Source organism: Sturnira hondurensis, unplaced genomic scaffold (genome assembly GCF_014824575.4).
Source record: "Sturnira hondurensis isolate 20B ecotype Veracruz unplaced genomic scaffold, ASM1482457v3 Scaffold0011299, whole genome shotgun sequence".
Taxonomy (NCBI): domain Eukaryota; kingdom Metazoa; phylum Chordata; class Mammalia; order Chiroptera; family Phyllostomidae; genus Sturnira; species Sturnira hondurensis.
Window position 1 is genome coordinate 436,613 of NW_028083930.1, and position 7,415 is coordinate 444,027.

At 42.3% G+C, this 7,415-nt stretch overlaps 1 pseudogene; it reads left to right on the forward strand.

Annotated features, from left to right (window-relative positions):
* The first annotated feature begins 4,008 nt into the window (after positions 1 to 4,008).
* On the forward strand, positions 4,009 to 4,117 carry LOC118996435 (uncharacterized; annotated as a pseudogene).
* Positions 4,118 to 7,415: the final 3,298 nt, after the last annotated feature.

Below are 7,415 nucleotides of genomic sequence, written 5' to 3' on the forward strand. Positions count from 1 at the left end.
ATGATCCTTCATTCCCTATTGCCAACAGGTGGGAGTCATAGCTGAGATGCCATCAACCTGGCTCACACTGTTTGCCTCACCCCAGAGATTCTTGAGGCCCTGCCTCACCCAACTTTTAGGTCCACCAAAGCTGTTTCCAGTGGCTTTTCCATGTAAATGGCCTGTCTTGGCTTATGCTTCAAAAATTTTCTAAAATATCTCAAACAAGCAGCATCTGGCCTTAGTGTGCCCCATACCTCTCTTGATAAGTGGTGCTAGTGGTCAGCAGCCTTGCTTCACAGCTTTGCCTCTTCTGGGCATTTCCAAGCCCAGAACAAGTAGTAGCCATCTGCAGATCACTCTGTAACTCATATCTGGTGCCCCTGGGCAGAACACAGGTGGTAGCTGACCTTGGCTGGTACCTCTCAGGAGGCATTGGAGCCGGTGCACCTAGTGGACAGCTTTAGACTGCAACAAGGCATCACCACCCACCAAATCTACAAACAAGACACTCAAGTGGTAGACTCATGGCACCCAAACACTGCTAAAGTAAGTCCTGTTCTTAGGGTTGGCCCCTGTACAGGTGCTCTTTCACCATGGTCAGAGGTCAATTGTCAATGGAGTGGTTGCAGCCAGTCCTTGCAATTGATCAGCCAGGAGGTAAATCTCTGCCATTGATGTGTCAACAGCAATCAAGTTTCAACTACAAGAGGAGAGTACACATATCCTACATGAGGGCGCACCTTAAATGACCAGGTTGGGCAACTGGGGAGGTTGTACCACTGGATCCTATAGAACACCTACTTCCTTATGTCACTCTGCCAAGCCTGGGAGATGTAACAGCTCTATGTAATACATAGAAACAAATGCAGGGAGGTTGCCAAAATAAGGAGACAAAGAAACATGTTCTAAATGAAAGAACAGAGCACAACTCTAAAAAAAGAACTAAACAGAATCTATTAGATTCAGAGGTCAAAACACTAGTTATAAGGATGTTCAATGAACTTAGTGAGAAGTCAGACAGCATGAAAGAGAACCAGTCAGAAATGAAGGAGAAACTAACTGAAATAAAGAATAATTTATAGGAAATCAGCAATAGAGTAGGGCCCTGGCCTGGTAGCTAAGTTGGTTAGAGCATTGTCCCAATATGCCAAGGTTGCAGGTTTGATCCCTGATCAGGGAGCACACAAGAATCAACCAATGATTGCATAAATAATTGGAACAACAAATCCATGTTAAGGAAGCAAAGAAGAGCCTTTTGGAATAGCAAAAAAAATTTCTTAATGAGGACAGTGTAAGGAGCCTTTGGTACAGGTTTATGCACACTAACATATGTAACATGGGGGTGATAAAGGAAAAGAGCGAGAACAAGAAATAGAAAACCTATTTGAAAAAATAATGACAGAAATCTTCCTTAACTTGGTGAAAGAAGTAGGCATACAAATTCAGGAAGTGCAGAGAGTCCCAAACAAGATTCAAAGAGGCCCACACCAAGACACATTATAATTAAAATGCAAAAGGTTTGCATTTAGACAAAAAGGGAGTCTTAAAAGACAGCAAGAGAAAAGCAGTTAACTACAAGGTAGCTTCCACAAGACTGTCAGCTGATTTCTCAAAAGAAACTTTACAGGCAAGAAGAGATTGGCAAGAAATATTCAAAGTCATGAAAAGCAAGTACCTACAACCAAGACTATTCTACCCAGGAAAACTACCATTTAGAATTCAAGGACAGATAAAGAGCTTACCAGACCAAAAAAAAAATCTAAAGCACTTCATCACTCCCAAACTAGTATTATAAGAAATATTAAAGGGTTTCCATTAATAAAGAGAAAAAGGAGGAGGAAGAGAAAAAAAGAAGAGGCAGAAATATCAGAAATATGAACAATGGAATGGTAGTAAATACATATCTATCAACAATTGAATGTAAAAAACAAAGTGAACAAGCATAACAGAAACAGACTCATAGATACAGAGAACATTTTGACAATTGTTAGATGGAAGAGGATTTGGGGGATTGGTGAAAAAGATGAAGAGATTAAAAAATACAAACTAATGTGCAAAGGACTTGAACAGACAATTCTCCAAGGAGGACATACAGAGGATCCAGAGACACATGAAAAGATGCTCAATATCGCTAGCTATCAGAGAGATGCAAATTCAAACCAGAAGAAGATAGCACTTTACACTAGTCAGAATGGCTATCATAAACAAAGAAACAAACAACAAGTGCTGGAGAGGTTGTGGGGAAAAGGGGACTCTAGTTCACTGTTGGTGGGATTGCAGACTGGTACAACCATTATGGAAAAACAGTATGGAATTTTCTAAGAAAACTAAAAATGGACGTGCCTTTTGACCCAGCAATTCCACTGTTAGGAGTATATCCTAAGAACCCTGAAGCACCAATCCAAAAGAACCTATGCACCCCGATGTTCATAGCAGCACAATTTATAATAGCCAAGAGTTGGAAGCAACCTAGATGCCCATTGGTAAATGACTGGATCAAAAAGCTATGGTACATTTACACAATGGAATTCTATGCTGCAAAAAGGAAGAAGGAGCTCCTACCCTTTGCAACATCATGGATGGAACTGAAAAGCATTATGCTGAGCAAAATAAGCCAGGCGGTGAAAGACAAATACCATATGATATCACCGTTAACAGGAATCTAAATAACAAAACAAACAAGCAAGCAAAATATGACCAAAGACACTGAAATAGGGAACAGGCTGACAGGGAGAGGGGAGAGGGGAGAGAATCATAGGGGAAAAGGGGAAGGACTCACATGAACAAGTATGAAGGACACATGAGCAATAACTAAGGTGGGGAGGTGGAAATGGGAGGGAGTTGGGGAGCGCTGGGGAGGGGGGGCAGGGCTGGGACTATAAGACAGAAAACTGTACTTGAACAAGAATTAAATAAAAAATGCAAAATAATTTTTATATAAGTCATGAGGATGTAAAGTACAGCATAGGGAATATAGTCAATAATATTCTAGTAACTATCTATGGTGTCAATGGGTATGAGATTTATTGGAATGATCAGTTAATAAGTTATGTAATGTCTAATCACTGGACTGTATACCTGGAACTAATATGATAATGTACATAAACTGTAATTGAAAAAGAAAAATGATTTTAAGTGGAAAAAAATGCAGTGCCATCCTTATCTAGAGCTACCTTTAGGCTTTTGAGCTTCAATATCTGGGGAATCAACTTTATTTTTGAATCATAGGGTACTCTCATTTAAAAATTTAATTCTATCATATTGCTCTTCAAAAGAGCTCTTGTCATCTACATCCCAGGGAGAAGATACCCCCCAGAATGTCCACTCCTTACATCTTTAATTACAGGCTCATCTTGTTTGGGACTCTCTGCATTTCTTGAGCCCATAGATCTGTTTCTTTGCTAGGTTAGGGAAGTCTTCAGTTATTATTTCTTCAAATAGGTTTTCAATCCCTTGTTTTCTCTCTTCTCCTGCTGGTATGCTTACGATGTGAATATTGTTGCACTCAGTGTTGTTCCAGAGGTTGTTGGGAACAAGAAAAATAGTCTCAGCCCCAAGGAGCCTGTGTCCCTAGCAAACATCCTGTAAGTTGATTGCCATCTGTTTAGTTTCAAAATTTTCCTTTCAGTTGAGTCAGACCCCACCCTGTTCCCACGTGCAGGCTCTGTAAGCCAATAGCTAACTGCCACATCTGCTTCTGTGCAACGCTTGCTTGCTTGCCTCTATATAAGGACTTAGCTGTAAGCGCTGGGCGCAACTCTCGTTTGCAGCCCCTGTGGGCACTGTGTCTCTGGACACTTTGAGAGTTCACCCCTGCATAGGTTAAACTTGGCCAATAAAGTAACAACTTTGAAACCCTGAAAGTCTCTGACATTTGTTCTCACGGGTGGTGGATGCAACAGAGGTCTCTGAAACTATTTTTATTTTTTAGATTTAAACATTTTTTGCTGTTTCAATTGGGTATTTTCTGATTCCTTATTTTTCAAATCTCTGATTTAATCCTCCTCTTCATCTAAACTGCTATTGATTGCTTCTCAGCCTTCTGGCTAAGATCAAGTCTAGTATCCGTCCTTATCAGTTTAAACTGCTATTGATTCCATCTAATACATTCTTCATTTCAGTAATTGTATTCTTCTTTTCTGTCTGTTTTATTTCGTTTTCAATTTCCTTTTTATGTATCCTATCTCTTTATTGAAGTTCTCACTGAGATCATCTGTTCTTCCCTAAGTTTACTGAGCATCCTTATAACCAGTATTTTGAACTCTGCATCTGATAGATTGCTTGCCTCCATTTTGTTTAGTTCTGGTGTCTTGTTCTTTTCTTTTATTTGGGACATATTTCTTTGTCTCCTCATTTTGGCAGCCTCCCAGTGTTTCTTTCTTTTTTTTTTTAATTTTTTAGATTATTTATTTATTTATCTTTAGAGGGGAAGGAGAGAGGGAGAGAAACATCAATCTATGGAGAGAAACATCAATCTATGGTTGCCTTTCGTGCGTCCCCTGCTGGGAGTTGGCCTGCAGGGAACCAGCCTGCAACCCAGGCACGTGCCCTGACTGGGAATTGAACCGAGATCCTCTGGTTCACAGGCTCGTGCTCAATCCACTGAGCTACGCCAGCCAGGGCCACAGTGTTTGTTTCTATGTATTGGGTAGATATGCTTTATCCCCTGATCCTGGCAGAGTGGTCTTATGTAGTAGGTGTCCTATGAGTGTGACAGTGGGAAATTGTTACAGTGGGGAATTGTAACCCACCTTACCATTCTTTTGACATTGTCTCTGTAAGTGCTGACTAGTATGAAGCTTGTAGATAAATAGCATGTTTGTATAAGAATCCTAGGAAAGAAAGCCCTGGCTGGTGTAGCTCAGTGGATTGAGCGCGGACCTGTGAGCCAGACAATCGCGGTTCGATTCCCAGTCAGGGCACATGCCTGGGTTGCAGGCCAGTTTCCTGCAGGCCAACTCCCAGCAGGGGATGCACGAAAGGCAACCATACATTGATGTTTCTCTCCCTCTCTCCTTCCCTTCCCCTCGAAAGATAAATAAAAATAAAAATAAAAAAAAGAATCCTAGGAAAGAACTTCTAACAGATACAGACTCTGTTCTTCAGGTATCCCAGCTCTAGGAGATTTGCTGACCTTCAATCATAAAACCAGGATGATGTAAATCTAGGATGACATTGAGACAGAAAAATAGGAAGCTAGGCAAATTCCTTGGCAAGCAAGTAGAATAGGCAAACTGAGACAGATAGCTGAACAAAGTGGTTTGGCAGCTATAGCCAGATGCAGATGGTTACCAGGATGGGAAGAAAGGTCCTGAGTGCCTGGCAGGGGGAAAAACTGGGAAAATATGGACCCCACTCCCAGGGTAACCTTTCCTGCCCTGGCCTTACCTTCTTGGAGAAAGTACCTGGGCCTCAGTTATATTTCAGCTCTAGGCCCAGAAAAGCAGCAAAATCAAGTGAGCCTGTCAGGACCAGCTGCGATGATTAAAGAACCTCAGCCCCATCATTGACCATTTAGTGGAGACCAAGAACCTGTAGAACTGATGAATATTCTACTGAAGCCCTGCCTTGAGACCTCCCCTAAGAGTCCTGCCTGCAAGAGAGAGAGAGAAAAGCCTCAAGACAAAGGACCCAAGGCACACACTCTCCTTCTGGGGAGCAACCTGCCCTTTTTCTTTTTCTTCCACTTCTTTCTTCACAGGCACCCTTCTCCTAAACTCTAAGGCAATGGGCAGTTGGCAGCTCATCCCAAGCTGATCCCCTGAACCCATCTCTACAGCTCCCTTATCTCTGATTCCCCAGTGAGCTAAGGCAGCCCACCCTAGGCTTTCCCGTTGCTTCTCCCCCACCGCCCCCGCCCCGTTGCTTCTTCTATGCAAAGCCCTTTCTTGTTTACTTGTCCCTAGCTTTTTATTTATTTATTTATTTATTTATTTTTTAAAATATATTTTATTGATTATACCATTGCAGTTGTTCTATCCCCCCCTTCATTCCCCTCCACCCGCACACTCCCTCCCCCACCATTCTCCCCCCCTTAGTTTATAACCACGTGTCTCAAGTTCTTTAGATTCTATATTTCCTCCACTATTCTCACCCTCCCCCCTATCTATTTTCTACCTACTGTCTGTGCTATTTTCTGTGCCTTCTCCCCCCTTCTCCCCCTCCCACCCCCCTGTTTCTAACCCTCCATGTGTTCTTCATTTCTATGGTTCCACTCCTGATCTAGCTGTCTTCTTGGTTTGCTTTTGTTTTAGGTGTGGTTCATAATAACTATGTGTTTGCTGTCCTTTCACTGTTCATATTTTTCATCTTCTTCTTCTTATATAAGTCCCTTTAGCATTTCATATAATAAGGGCTTGATGATGAACTCCTTGAACTTGACCTTATCCGAGAAGCACTTTATCTGCCCTTCCATTCTAAATGAAAGTTTTGCTGGATAAAGCAATCTTGGCTGTAGGTCTTTGGATTTCATGACTTGGAATACTTCTTTCCAGCCCCTTCTTGCCTGTAAGGTCTCTTTTGAGAAATCCACTGACAGTCTGATGGGTACTCCTTTGTAGGTGACTGTCCCCTTATCCCTTGCTGCTTCTAGGATTCTCTCCTTCATTTTAGTCTTGGCTATCGTAATGATGATGTGCCTTGGTTTGTTCCTTCTTGGGTCCAACTTCTTTGGCACTCTCTGAGCTTCCTGGATTTCCTGGAAGTCTATTTCCTTTGCCAGACTGGGGAAGTTCTCCTTTATTATTTGTTCAAATAAGTTTTCCACTTGTTGCTCTTCTTGTTCCCTTTCTGGTACACCTAAAATCAGATGTTGGAACGTTTAAAGATGTGCTGGAGGTTCCTAAGCCTCTTCTCATTTTTTTGAATTCTCATTTCTTCATTCCTTTCTGGTGGGATGTTTTGTTCTTCCTTCTGGTCCATTCCATGATTTGAGTCCCAGTTTCCTTTCCATCACTATTGGTTTCCTGTTCATCTCCCTTCATTTCAATTAGTTTAGCCTTCATATGTTCCTCTAATTTGTGACTATGTTCCTCTAATTTGTGACTATAATCTACCAGTTCTGTGAGCATCCTGATAAAAAGTGTCTTGAATTGTGCTTCTGAGAGGCTGGCAATTTCTCGGTCGCTTAGAGTTATTGGCTCTGGGACTTTGAGTTCTTCTTGCACCATATTTTGGGCTGTTCGTGCATGTTCCATAGCAAGATCAGAGCTCTAAAGTGTTCACTAGAACTGGGCAACTAAGTCGCTGGGTTGTGACGTTGTATGTGGGGGTGGGGTCAAAGAGGGACAATGGCTTCCCGTCCACCGCAGCCACCACCACCACCAGGCCCATGGGTTTCGTTCCACTGCACGAGAGTGTGCCACCGCCGTCAGCCCTCCACCACTGGGTTCGCCCCCTGGGGTCTGTGTGGTCCATCTCATTGTGCGCGAATG